This window comes from Hyla sarda, chromosome 3 (assembly GCF_029499605.1).
Source record: "Hyla sarda isolate aHylSar1 chromosome 3, aHylSar1.hap1, whole genome shotgun sequence".
NCBI classification, from domain to species: Eukaryota; Metazoa; Chordata; class Amphibia; order Anura; family Hylidae; genus Hyla; species Hyla sarda.
Genome location: NC_079191.1, coordinates 421,244,465 through 421,259,278, shown reverse-complemented (window position 1 = coordinate 421,259,278; position 14,814 = coordinate 421,244,465). Strand labels below are relative to the sequence as shown.

Sequence of the window (14,814 nt, the reverse complement as noted above, 5' to 3'; positions counted from 1 at the left end):
CACCGCCCCAGCGCTCAGACCCCCCATGGATAGGGGATAAGATCATTTCTGCCATAGTTCCCCTTTATTCGGCCAGAACACACCCAAAATCTGTTCCAGACAAACTTTGCTTTGCATCCTGCCATTTCTCCCAGCTGCTCTTTTTCTACCAGCATGTAAGGCATGCCTACACTCTCTTCCTAATTCCTTAAAGGGTTACTCCAACCCTAGACAGCCGATGTCTGATCACTGAGGTCCCGCCGATGGGACCCTTACGATCTCTGTGCAGCACCCGGCGTTCTAACCAATATGTTTAGAAAGCTAGGTTCTTGTGGCGCGGGTCATGATCTCATGCAACATCCATTCATGTCTATGGGAGGTGGTGTAACGTCACAACCCCTGCCATGGGAACCCAGCGTTCTAAACTTACTGTTTAGAATGCCAGGTGCTGCTTGAGGATCTCTAAGGTCCCCAGCGGCGGGAGCCCAGTAATCAGACATCTTATCCCCTATCCTTCAGATAGAGGATATGATGTCTAGGGGCGAAGTACCTCTTTAAGGGCCAGTGCACGTACCCATAAGTACGACCTCTAGCAAGTTCCCGGCATGAGTCCCGTTCATCAGGAAAAGGATCGTGCACGGAACTTGCTGGGTATCGTATGGTTGCCTCGGCAAATGTACCACCCAGCATCAGCTGCCTCTCTCCGCACCGTATTGTGCAGATTGCGCAGGAGATCAGCTTTGGACACATAAAAAAACTCATGTCCTCCACATTTTTCTATCACTATTTTTCACATACAGAAATAAAATAAATGAGTCAAACAAGTCAAAGAACTGTTAAAAGGGGAACTTTATTTATTATTTATTACAATGTTTGTGTAGGGATTTTATGTAACCTCCATCACTCACTAAGAGCGTACAGTAACACCTCAGGACAGGAAAAACCTCCAGAGGGGAGGAAACCTGTAGGGAATCCATGGCTACTGTACTGCCCTTCCTCTGGGCATACTAAAGGAGGTTACCTCTAGAATTTGGGCAAAGTGTCTGTGTATGTGCGTGATTCCAGGGGCTATGCCTTCATCCAACTTTTTGCTGTACGTCTAGAAATGCGACTCCACGTCTGGAAATAGTGCATCTAAGATTGGAAAAGAAAAGATGGATTATCTACATGTTTATTATAGAAATGCACATGGAACTGCACTAAAGACCTTTGGGACACAACAATATGACACTTACCAGTCACAGTCGTGTATGAGTCTCCATTCCCTGGTACAGTGTCCAGCATCGGCCCCTGACTGATGAACAATGAGCAGGAGCCGTGTTATTTCTGCTCAGTGCTGCTCTCTGGTGGCAAAGTAGTTATGACATCACATGTGTGACACGCTGCTCCTCCTGGGAGTTCTATTTGAGTAGTGCTGCTCTCTGATTGGCTGAAATCCAAAAAAGCTTTTTATCACATTCTGCATGACTGTTATCTAAGGGTTTTTTGGCAATTTTTATTAAAATGACGTTACTCCTCATGGGTGCGTTATATATTTGTTTCACCTAAACAGACACTCAGTATTTGTAATATCATTTGGTGGCCCCAACAGCCTAGGCCCATAGGTTTCTTACACAGATCGGTGCGGCTCCGGGAGGCTCAATGAGCATCGATGGCTGCTGGGACGTCAGACGAGTGACGCCCCTGACGTTGCGGTGTGGAGCAGAAGAACGTCACTAGTCAGACGTCCCAGCAGCCATCCCTGCTCATTGATTTTAAATGGTTGTGGCTCCTGATACCAGTCCAAGATCAGTCAGCAAGGGCCAAGATTGACATAGTGCATCAGTGATCCCCTGTGGCTGTCCAGCTGTTGCAAAACTACAACTCCCAGCATGTACTGACAGTAAAGTGCTCTGTGGGTGCACTAGAGGGCTCAGAAGGGAAGGAGCGACAATAGAATTTTGGGAGAGTGTTTGGTTGGAATAGAAGTCTGGGGCCATGTGCCTTTACAAAGCCTCCATGGTGCATGAACAGTGGACCCCCCCCCCCACATGTGACCCCATTTCGGAAACTACACCCCTCACAGAACATAACAAGGGGTGCAGTAAGCATTTACATCCACTGGCATTTGACAGATCTTTGTAACAGTGGGCTGTGCAAATGAAAAATTACACTTTTCATTTTCACGGACCACCGTTCCAAAAATCTGTCAGTCACCTGTGGGGTGTAAATGCTCAATGCACTCCTTGTTACATTCCGTGAGGGGTGTAGTTTCTGAAATGGGGTCACACGTGGGTATTTATTTATTTTGCGTTTATGTCAGAACCGCTGTAACCAGCAGCCACCCCTGTGCAAATCACCAATTTAGGCCTCAAATGTACATGGTGTGCTCTCACTCCTGAGCCTTGTTGTGCGCCCGCAGAGCATTTTACACCCACATATGGGGTATTTCCGTACTTGGGAGAAATTGTGTTACAAATTTTGGGGGTCTTTTTTTCCTTTTACGTCTTATGAAAATGAAAAGTATGGGGCAACACCAGCATGTTAGTGTAAAAATTTAATTGTTTTACACTAACATGCTGGTGTATAACCCAATTTTATTTTTTCATATGTGGTAAAAAGGAGAAAAAGCCACCAAAAATTTGTAGCCCAATTTCCCTTGAGTACAGAAATACCCCATATGTGGCCTTAAACTGTTGCCTTGAAATATTACAGGGCTCCAAAGTGAGAGAGTTCCATGTGCATTTGAGGCCTAAATTAAGGATTTTCAGAGGGGTGTTCCCGGGTGCAAGCGTTACACTTGCCTCCTCCACCAAAAATACTGTACATCAGGGTGCCTCCAGCTGTTGCAAAACTTCCAACATGCCTGGACAGTCAATGGTTGTCCGACAATACTGGGAGTAGTTATTTTGCAACAGCTGGAGGCTCCGTTTTTGACGTTCAAGGCATTTTTTTTTATTTTTATTGGGGGGGGGGGGGCACAGTGTAAGGGTGTAGTGTATATTAGTGTTTTACTCTTTATTTAGAGTTAGTGTAGTGAAGTGTTGTGTTTTTAGGGTACATTCACATGGGCGGGGGTTTACAGGGAGTTTCCCGCTGCAGGGGAATTGTTACGCCGAGCGCTCCGGGTCCCCGCTCCTCCCCGGAGCGCTCGCTACACTTCCCTCACTGCAGCGCCCCGGTCGGTTCCACGGACCCGGGGCGCTGCGTTACTACCTCCGGCCGGGATGCGATTCGCGATGCGGGTAGCGCCCGCTCGCGATGCGCACCCCGGCTCCCGTACCTTACTCGCTCCCCGTCAGTTCTGTCCCGGCGCGCGCGGCCCCGCTCCCTAGGGCGCGCGCGCGCCGGGTCTTTGCGATTTAAAGGGCCACTGCACCGCTGATTGGTGCAGTGGTTCCAATTAGTGTTTACACCTGTGCACTTCCCTATATCACCTCACTTCCCCTTCACTCCCTCGCCGGATCTTGTTGCCCTAGTGCCAGTGAAAGCGTTCCTTGTGTGTTCCTTGCCTGTGATTCCAGACCTTCTGCCGTTGCCCCTGACTACGATCCTTGCTGCCTGCCCCGACCTTCTGCTACGTCCGACCTTGCTTCTGTCTACTCCCTTGTACCGCGCCTATCTTCAGCAGCCAGAGAGGTTGAGCCGTTGCTAGGGGATACGACCTGGTCACTACCGCCGCAGCAAGACCATCCCGCTTTGCGGCGGGCTCTGGTGAAAACCAGTAGTGACTTAGAACCGATCCTCTAGCACGGTCCACGCCAATCCCTCTCTGGCACAGAGGATCCACTACCTGCCAGCCGGCATCGTGACAGTAGATCCGGCCATGGATCCCGCTGAAGTTCCTCTGCCAGTTGTCGCTGACCTCACCACGGTGGTCGCCCAGCAGTCACAACAGATTGCGCAACAAGGCCAACAGCTGTCTCAACTGACTGTTATGCTACAACAGTTACTACCACAGCTCCAGCAATCATCTCCTCCGCCAGCTCCTGTACCTCCTCCGCAGCGAGTGGCCGCTTCTGGAATACGACTATCCTTGCCGGATAAATTTGATGGGGACTCTAAGTTTTGCAGTGGCTTTCTTTCCCAATGTTCATTACACTTGGAGATGATGTCGGACCAGTTCCCCACTGAAAGGTCTAAGGTGGCTTTCGTAGTCAGCCTGCTGTCTGGAAAAGCCCTGGCTTGGGCCACACCGCTCTGGGACCGCAATGACCCCGTCACTGCCTCTGTACACTCCTTCTTCTCGGAAATTCGAAGTGTCTTTGAGGAACCTGCCCGAGCCTCTTCTGCTGAGACTGCCCTGTTGAACCTGGTCCAGGGTAATTCTTCCGTTGGCGAGTATGCCGTACAGTTCCGTACCCTTGCTTCAGAATTATCCTGGAATAATGAGGCACTCTGCGCGACCTTTAAAAAAGGCCTATCCAGCAACATTAAAGATGTTCTGGCCGCACGAGAAATCCCTGCTAACCTACATGAACTCATCCATCTTGCCACTCGCATTGACATGCGTTTTTCCGAACGGCGTCAGGAGCTCCGCCAGGATATGGACTCTGTTCGCACGAGGCGTTTCTTCTCCCCGGCTCCTCTCTCCTCTGGTCCCCTGCAATCTGTTCCTGTGCCTCCCGCCGTGGAGGCTATGCAGGTCGACCGGTCTCGCCTGACACCCCAAGAGAGGACACGACGCCGCATGGAGAATCTCTGCCTGTACTGTGCTAGTACCGAACACTTCCTGAAGGATTGTCCTATCCGTCCTCCCCGCCTGGAAAGACGTCCGCTGACTCCGCACAATGGTGAGACAGTCCTTGATGTCTACTCTGCTTCTCCACGTCTTACTGTGCCTGTGCGGATGTCTGCCTCTGCCTTCTCCTTCTCTGCTGTGGCCTTCTTGGACTCTGGATCTGCAGGAAATTTCATCTTAGCCTCTCTCGTCAACAGGTTCAACATCCCGGTGACCAGTCTCGCCAGACCCCTCTACATCAATTGTGTAAACAATGAAAGATTGGACTGTACTATACGTTTCCGCACGGAGCCCCTTCTAATGTGCATCGGATCTCATCACGAGAGGATTGAACTGTTGGTCCTCCCCAATTGCACTTCTGAAATCCTTCTTGGACTTCCCTGGCTTCAACTCCATTCCCCAATCCTGGATTGGTCCACTGGGGAGATCAAGAGTTGGGGGCCCTCTTGTTCCAAGGACTGCTTAAAACCGGTTCCCAGTAAACCTTGCCGTGTCCCTGTGCTTCCTCATGTAACCGGTCTCCCTAAGGCCTATATGGACTTTGCGGACGTTTTTTGCAAAAAACAAGCTGAGACTCTACCTCCTCACAGGCCTTATGATTGTCCCATTGACCTCCTCCCGGGCACTACTCCACCCCGGGGCAGAATCTATCCTCTGTCCGTCCCAGAGACTCTTGCCATGTCTGAATACGTCCAAGAAAATTTAAAAAAGGGCTTTATCCGTAAATCCTCCTCTCCTGCCGGAGCCGGATTTTTCTTTGTGTCCAAAAAAGATGGCTCTCTACGTCCTTGCATTGACTACCGCGGTCTTAATAAAATCACGGTTAAGAACCGCTACCCCCTACCCCTCATCTCTGAACTCTTTGATCGTCTCCAAGGTGCCCATATTTTTACCAAACTGGACTTAAGAGGTGCTTATAATCTCATCCGCATCAGAGAGGGGGATGAATGGAAAACGGCATTTAACACCAGAGATGGACACTTTGAGTATCTGGTCATGCCCTTTGGTCTATGCAACGCCCCTGCCGTCTTCCAAGACTTTGTTAATGAAATTTTTCGTGATCTACTATACTCCTGTGTTGTTGTATATCTGGACGATATCCTGATTTTTTCTGCCAATCTTGAAGAACACCGCCAGCATGTCCGTATGGTTCTTCAGAGACTTCGTGATAATCAACTCTATGCCAAAATAGAGAAATGTCTGTTTGAATGCCAATCTCTTCCTTTTCTAGGATACTTGGTCTCTGGCCAGGGACTACAAATGGACCCAGATAAACTCTCTGCCGTCTTAGATTGGCCACGCCCCTCCGGACTCCGTGCCATCCAACGTTTTTTGGGGTTCGCCAATTATTACAGGCAATTTATTCCACATTTTTCTACCATTGTGGCTCCTATTGTGGCTTTAACAAAAAAAAATGCCGATCCCAAGTCTTGGCCTCCTCAAGCGGAAGACGCCTTTAAACGACTCAAGTCTGCCTTTTCTTCGGCTCCCGTGCTCTCCAGACCTGACCCATCTAAACCCTTCCTATTGGAGGTTGATGCCTCCTCAGTGGGAGCTGGAGCTGTCCTTCTACAAAAAAACTCTTCCGGGCATGCTGTTACTTGTGGTTTTTTTTCCAGGACCTTCTCTCCGGCGGAGAGGAACTACTCCATCGGGGATCGAGAGCTTCTAGCCATTAAATTAGCACTTGAGGAATGGAGGCATCTGCTGGAGGGATCAAGATTTCCAGTTATTATTTACACCGATCACAAGAACCTCTCCTACCTCCAGTCTGCCCAACGGCTGAATCCTCGTCAGGCCAGGTGGTCTCTGTTCTTTGCCCGATTTAATTTTGAAATTCACTTTCGGCCTGCTGATAAAAACATTAGGGCCGATGCTCTCTCTCGTTCCTCAGATGCCTCTGAAATTGAACTCTCTTCTCAACACATCATTCCTCCTGACTGCCTGATTTCCACTTCTCCAGCCTCCATCAGGCAAACTCCTCCAGGAAAGACCTTTGTTTCTCCACGCCAACGCCTTGGGATCCTCAAATGGGGTCACTCCTCCCATCTCGCAGGTCATGCGGGCATCAAGAAATCTGTGCAACTCATCTCTCGCTTCTATTGGTGGCCGACTCTAGAGACTGATGTGGTGGACTTTGTGCGAGCCTGCACTATCTGTGCCCGGGATAAGACTCCTCGCCAGAAGCCCGCTGGTTTTCTTCATCCTCTACCTGTCCCCGAACAACCTTGGTCTCTGATTGGTATGGATTTTATTACTGACTTACCCCCATCCCATGGCAACACTGTTATTTGGGTGGTCGTTGATCGATTCTCCAAAATGGCACATTTCATCCCTCTTCCTGGTCTTCCTTCAGCGCCTCAGTTGGCTAAACAATTTTTTGTACACATTTTTCGTCTTCACGGGTTGCCTACACAGATCGTCTCGGATAGAGGCGTCCAATTTGTGTCTAAATTCTGGAGGGCTCTCTGTAAACAACTCAAGATTAAATTAAATTTTTCTTCTGCATACCATCCTCAATCCAATGGACAAGTAGAGAGAATTAACCAGATCTTGGGTGACTATTTACGACATTTTGTTTCCTCCCGCCAGGATGACTGGGCAGATCTTCTACCTTGGGCCGAATTCTCGTATAATTTCAGAATCTCTGAATCTTCCTCCAAATCTCCGTTTTTCGTGGTGTACGGCCGTCACCCTCTTCCCCCCCTCCCTACCCCCTTGCCCTCTGGTCTGCCCGCTGTGGATGAAATTTCTCGTGATCTTTCCACCATATGGAAAGAGACCCAAAATTCTCTCTTACAGGCTTCTTCTCGCATGAAGAGATTCGCAGATAAGAAAAGAAGAGCTCCTCCCATTTTTTCCCCTGGAGACAAGGTATGGCTCTCCGCTAAATATGTCCGTTTCCGTGTCCCGAGCTATAAGTTGGGACCACGCTATCTTGGTCCTTTTAAAGTTTTGTGTCAAATTAATCCTGTCTCTTACAAACTTCTTCTTCCTCCTTCTCTTCGTATCCCTAATGCCTTTCACGTCTCTCTTCTTAAACCTCTCATCCTCAACCGTTTTTCTCCTAAATCTGTTCCTCCCACTCCTGTTTCCGGCTCCTCGGACATCTTCTCTGTCAAAGAGATTTTGGCCTCTAAAAAGGTCAGGGGAAGAACTTTTTTTTTAGTGGATTGGGAGGGTTGTGGTCCAGAAGAGAGGTCCTGGGAACCTGAGGACAATATCCTGGACAAAAGTCTGATCCTCAGGTTCTCAGGCCCCAAGAAGAGGGGGAGACCCAAGGGGGGGGGTACTGTTACGCCGAGCGCTCCGGGTCCCCGCTCCTCCCCGGAGCGCTCGCTACACTTCCCTCACTGCAGCGCCCCGGTCGGTTCCACGGACCCGGGGCGCTGCGTTACTACCTCCGGCCGGGATGCGATTCGCGATGCGGGTAGCGCCCGCTCGCGATGCGCACCCCGGCTCCCGTACCTTACTCGCTCCCCGTCAGTTCTGTCCCGGCGCGCGCGGCCCCGCTCCCTAGGGCGCGCGCGCGCCGGGTCTTTGCGATTTAAAGGGCCACTGCACCGCTGATTGGTGCAGTGGTTCCAATTAGTGTTTACACCTGTGCACTTCCCTATATCACCTCACTTCCCCTTCACTCCCTCGCCGGATCTTGTTGCCCTAGTGCCAGTGAAAGCGTTCCTTGTGTGTTCCTTGCCTGTGATTCCAGACCTTCTGCCGTTGCCCCTGACTACGATCCTTGCTGCCTGCCCCGACCTTCTGCTACGTCCGACCTTGCTTCTGTCTACTCCCTTGTACCGCGCCTATCTTCAGCAGCCAGAGAGGTTGAGCCGTTGCTAGGGGATACGACCTGGTCACTACCGCCGCAGCAAGACCATCCCGCTTTGCGGCGGGCTCTGGTGAAAACCAGTAGTGACTTAGAACCGATCCTCTAGCACGGTCCACGCCAATCCCTCTCTGGCACAGAGGATCCACTACCTGCCAGCCGGCATCGTGACAGGAATATTTTCCACATCTCAAACTTGAAGCGGGAAACTTGCTATAAACCCCTGCCCATGTGAATGTGCCCTGTATATTCACGTGGCGGGGGGGCAAAACTACAACTCCCAGCATGCACTGACAGAACGTGCATGCTGGGAGTTGTAGTTATGCAGCAGCTGGAGGCACACTGGTTGGCATTGGGAAACACTGAGTTAGGTAACAGACTACCGCAGTGTTCCCGCACCACTGTCTGTTTCCTAACTCAGCGTTTCCAACCCATGTGCCTCCAGCTGTTGCAAAACTACAACTCCCAGCATTCATGGTCTGTCAGTGCATGCTGGGAGTTATAATTTTGCAACAGCAGGAGGCACACGGGTTGGGAAACACTGAGTTAGGAAACAGACAATGTTTCAAACCAGTGTGCCTCCAGTTGTTGCAAAACTACGACTCCCAGCATGACCAAACAGCCGAAGGGAATGTTGGGAGTTGCAGTTATGCAACAACTGGAGAAGAACAGTTTGGAGACCACTGTGTAGTGGTCTCCAAACTGTAGCCCTCCAGATGTTGCAAAACTATAACTCCAAGCATGCCCAGTCTGCCCAGGCATGCTGGGAGTTGTAGTTCGGGAACATCTTGAAGGACACAGTTTGGAGACCACTGCACAGCCAAAGGTTGCCTGGGCATGCTGGGAGTTGTAGTTTTGAAACTCCTAGAAGCAGCAATGAAGATCACTTTACAGCGACGCTGGATCCACTCACCTGCCGCCTCCTTTCAGACGCCGGTCCCTGGTCCCTGCAGGTAACTGCCACCGGTCCCCCGACTTGCATAGTCTTACATTGAGGGGGCGTGGCCATGACATCACGAGCCTCCGGCACTGCACCCGACACTCTAAACAAACGCCGGGGTCCCCAACGGCGGGATTCCTGCTATCCCTATGGATAGGGGATAAGATGTCTAGGTGCAGAGTACCCAGTGGCGTAGGGACCGGGGTGCGGGGGGTGCGCCCCGCACCGGGTGACACCAGCCTGATGGGGTAACACCATGTCCGTAGCTCACCTAGCTCATCTGTCTGGCGCCGGCACTGCTTACACCACCTCTTCCTTATTTGTCCGGCGCTTCTCACTCACTAGCACCCTAGTCCGGTTCACTAGCACCCCCCCCCCCCTCCTCAGCTGTCCGATTCACTAGCACCCCCCCCCCTCAGCTGTCCGATTCACTAGCACCCCCCCCCTCCTCAGCTGTCCGGTTCACTAGCACCCCCCCCCCTCCTCAGCTGTCCGGTTCACTAGCACCACCCCCTCCTCTGCTGTCCGGTTCACTAGCACCCCCCCCCCTCCTCAGCTGTCCGATTCACTAGCACCCCCCCCCCCCTCCTCAGCTGTCCGGTTCACTGGCACCCCCGATCCCGATCCCCCCTCCCAGTTCCTCATCTGTCGGGCGGTGCTTCTCCACTCAACCCCGGTCCTCAGCTTTCACCCATCATGTGCTTGTAGTGCCCTGTGAGGGTACGTCAGCGGGAGGTGGGCGGAGTTTTCTGGACGCCGACGTGCATAGAAAGCAAGTCAGCAAGCAACAGGCCCTGGTAAGCTGCTCCTTAGGGGCTCGGGCTCTAGGTTTTTTGGGGTGCTGTAGGTACTGGGGGGGGGGGCTCTAGGTACTGGGGGGCTTGTGCTGAGCTAAACCCCCACTCTGCAGGGGGGAGTGATGATGTAGTGGCGTGAGGTGGGTTGGTGAAAGGGGGGGGAGTGATGGAGTGGAGTGTAGGGGTGATGGAGTTGGGGACGGGGGTGATGCATGGGGGACGGGGTTAATGGAGTGGGGTGGGGGGGGTGATGGAGTGGGGTGTGATGGAGTGGAATGGGGGGGTGATGGAGTGAGGTGGGATGGGGTGATGGAGTGGGTGTTTTTTAAAAATTTTTTTATGTATGAAATGTATGATGTTCGGGGTGCAGCGGCGGGTGTATGCTGTAGCATAGCAGCTGGGGTGCAGGCCGTACCAGGTGACACCAGGCTGATGGGGTGACACCATGATGCCCCCCTCAGCTCCTCAGATAGCTCCATTCGCCAGACACCAACATCCACCAAACACTCCCGCCCCCGGACCTCTCACATAGCTGGGTCTGCCATCACCGCCCTAACCTCCCCATCCCCCGTCCTCGTGTAGCCGCGTCCGCTTTGCTACCAATCCCCCATGGCACCCTCATCATCCACCAGCAACACCCCCCTCCCCAGGAGTAGCACCCCCATCAGCAGATCCTGCTGGTGGATGATAGGGGTGCTACTGCCAGGAGGACCCCCATCAACCACCCCATGATGCATCAGCTAACGGATAATGAGGGGTGCTACTGTGGGGGGGTGGGGTGTTGCTGGTGGATGATGGTGGTGCTGCTGCCAGGAGGATGGTGCTGCTGATGGATGATGGGCAGGCTACTACCAGGGTGGCAGTAACACCCTCATCATCCATCGGCAGCACTCCCTTCCTGGCAGTAGCACCCCCATCATCCACCAGTAACACCCCACCCCTATCACAGTAGCACCCTCATCATCCATCGGCAGCAATATCTTCCTGGCAGGAGCGCCCCCATCATCCAGCATAATATACCAGGGCACAGTGGCTAAATTAATTCTGGGGGAACAGTGGTATAATTAATTCTGGGGGCACAGTGGTATAATTAATTCTGGGGGCACAGTGGTATAATTAATTCTGGGGGCACAGTGGTATAATTAATTCTGGGGGAACAGTGGTATAATTAATTCTGGGGGAACAGTGGTATAATTAATTCTGGGGGCACAGTGGTATAATTAATTCTGGGGGCACAGTGGTATAATTAATTCTGGGGCACAGTGGCATCATTAATTCTGGGGCACAGTGGAATCATTCATTCTGGGGCACAGTGGTATAATTAATTCTGGGGGAACAGTGGTATAATTAATTCTGGGGGAACAGTGGAATCATTAATTCTGGGGGAACAGTGGTATAATTAATTCTGGGGGAACAGTGGTATAATTAATTCTGGGGGAACAGTGGAATCATTATTTCTGGGGGAACAGTGGTATAATTAATTCTGGGGCACAGTGGCATCATTAATTCTGGGGCACAGTGGCATCATTAATTCTGGGTCACAGTGGAATCATTAATTCTGGGGGCACAACGGCATCATTTATTCTGGGGGGACAGCGGCATCATTTATTCTGGGGGGACACCAGCATGATTTATTCTGGGGGGACAGCGGCATCATTTATTCTGGCGGGACAGCAGCATGATTTATTCTGGGGGGACAGCGGCATCATTTATTCTGGGGGGACAGCGGCATCATTTATTCTGGGGGCACAGCGGCATCATTAATTCTGAGGGCACAGCGGCATAATTTATTCGGGGGCACATTGGCATCATCAATTCTGGGGCACAGTGGCACCATTAATTCTGGGGCACAGTGGCATCATAAAATCTGCACCGAAAAACAAGGTAATATACAAAGGGCGCAGTGTGTGGTAGTATATTCAAATGGCGCTGTATTATATTTAGAGGGCGCAGTGTGTGGAAGTATTATAATCGCAGGGCCCAGTGTGTGGCAGTACTATATTCAGGAGAGCACAGTGTGTGGCAGTACTATATTCAGGAGAGCACAGTGTGTGGCAGTACTATATTCAGGAGAGCACAGTGTGTGGCAGTACTATATTCAGGAGAGCACAGTGTGTGGCAGTATTATATTCAGAGAGCGCAGTGTGTGGTAGTGTTATATTCAGAGAGCGCAGTATGTGGCAGTATTATGTTCAGGGAGCACAGTGTGTGGCAGTGTTATATTCAGAGGGCACAGTGTGTGGCAGTGTTATATTCAGAGAGCGCAGTGTGTGGCAGTATTATGTTCAGGGAGCACAGTGTGTGGCAGTGTTATATTCAGAGAGCGCAGTGTGTGGCAGTATTATATTCAGAATGTGCAGTGTGTGGCAGTATTATATTCAGAGAGTGCAGTGTGTGGTAGTATTATGTTCAGAGGGTACAGTGTGTGGCAGTGTTACATTCGGAGAGCGCAGTATGTGGTAGTATTATGTTCAGAGGGTATAGTGTGTGGCAGTGTTATATTTAGAGAGTGCAGTGTGTGGTAGTATTATGTTCAGAGGGTACAGTGTGTGGTAGTATTATATTCAGAGAGTGCAGTGTGTGGTAGTATTATGTTCAGAGGATATAGTGTGTGGCAGTGTTATATTTCGGAGAGCGCAGTGTGTGGCAGTATTATATTCAGAGAGTGCAGTGTGTGGCAGTATTATATTCAGAGAGTGCAGTGTGTGGTAGTATTATGTTCAGAGGGTACAATGTGTGGCAGTGTTATATTCGGAGAGCGCAGTATGTGGCAGTATTATGTTCAGAGGGTATAGTGTGTGGCAGTGTTATATTCAGAGAGTGCAGTGTGTGGTAGTATTATGTTCAGAGGGTACAGTGTGTGGTAGTATTATGTTCAGAAGGCACAGTGTGTGGCAGTATTATATTCAGAGAGTGCAGTGTGTGGCAGTATTATATTCAGAGAGTGCAGTGTGTGGCAGTATTATATTCAGAGAGTGCAGTGTGTGGCAGTATTATATTTAGAGGATGCACTGCGTGTTAGTATTATATTCATGGGCATACTGTCTGGTATGGTTATAATAATTATTGTTTTCATATAGAGGATCAGAATGCGCTGACATAGTGAGGAGCCGTCTGGGCGTCAGCTTCTGCAGAGAGAAGATTTAGCTGGACCTGGTGGTATGTACCTGCTGAATTATATAAAGAAAGACTATAGAGAAGACGTCACCTGTATTCACAGCTATGCAGTAATGATGTGTGAAACTACAACTCCCAGCAGAACCTTATTACTGCTTAGGTCATACTGGGAGCTGTAGTTTTAAATGGTAAAAACTTCTCTAGCATTTCACTATTCTTGGCAATTGATATATTTAATTATTATACTGGAAATAAGTTTCTGAAACGTGCTACTCCACTGGCGTCCATCACAACAGGCTAAAAAAAATTACTTATGTGTGGGGGGTCATCCGGTGCGGTAGAAAATGGTGTCACCCCCAGTGACACCATTTTCTACCGCACCGGGTGACACCAACCCTAGCAACGCCACTGAGAGTACCCCTTTAAGACACAATACTATACACCAGAAGAAAGCGCCCCTAAAGAATAAGAAAGAAGTCTAGAGTGTGGAGTGCAGTAAACACTTCAATATGTTTATCCAATCTAAACAATACATGGCTGAACACAGGGGACAGCAAAAGTGCAATGGGGGGAGATTTATCAAAACCTGGGCAGAGGAAAAGTTGACCAGTTGCCCATAGCAACCAATCAGATCGCTACTTTCATTTTGCAAAGGTCTTGTTAAAATTGAAAGAAGCGATCTGATTGGTTGCTATGGGCAACTGGTCAACTTTTCCTCTCCTCGGGTTTTGATAAATTTCCTCCAATGTCTTTTGGTTCTTGACCATCGTCATATTACACCGCCCCAGCGGTCAGACCCCCCCATGGATAGGGGATAAGATCATTTCTGCCATAGTTCCCCTTTATTCGGCCAGAACACACCCAAAATCAGTTCCAGACAAACTTTGCTTTGCATCCTGCCATTTCTCCCAGCTGCTCTTTTTCTACCTGCATGTAAGGCATGCCTACAATCTCTTCCTAATTCCTTAAAGGGTTACTCCAACCCTAGACAGCCGATGTCTGATCACGTAGGTCCCGCCGATGGGACCCTTACGATCTCTGAGCAGCACCCGGCGTTCTAACCAATATGTTTAGAAAGCTAGGTTCTTGTGGCGCGGGTCATGATGTCATGCAACATCCATTCATGTCTATGGGAGGTGGTGTAACGTCACAACCCCTGCCATGGGAACCCAGCGTTCTAAACTTACTGTTTAGAATGCCAGGTGCTGCTTGAGGATCTCTAAGGTCCCCAGTGGCGGGACCCCAGCAATCAGACATCTTATCCGCTATCCTTTAGATAGGGGATATGATGTCTAGGGGTGAAGTACCACTTTAACCCCTTAAGGACCCAGGACGTACTAGAAAGTCTTGGCACCCTGGGCTTTAAGGACCCAGGACGTACTAGTACGTCCTGGTGTTTCTCCCGTCTCTGCCGTGCCCCGGGCAGAGATCGGAA

General features: G+C 50.3%; 1 long non-coding RNA gene across 2 annotated transcripts; it reads right to left on the bottom strand.

The window, feature by feature from the left end:
- Positions 1-813: 813 nt before the first annotated feature.
- Positions 814-9,453, bottom strand: LOC130360870 (uncharacterized). 2 transcript variants are annotated; one of them, XR_008890849.1, is made up of 3 exons: positions 9,439-9,453; positions 1,215-1,408; positions 814-1,113 (listed from the first exon to the last, which is right to left on the bottom strand). It is a non-coding gene; the product is annotated as an uncharacterized LOC130360870 (long non-coding RNA). The 2 variants fall into 2 exon arrangements; XR_008890848.1 differs by lacking the exon at positions 9,439-9,453 and adding an exon at positions 1,593-1,607.
- Positions 9,454-14,814: the final 5,361 nt, after the last annotated feature.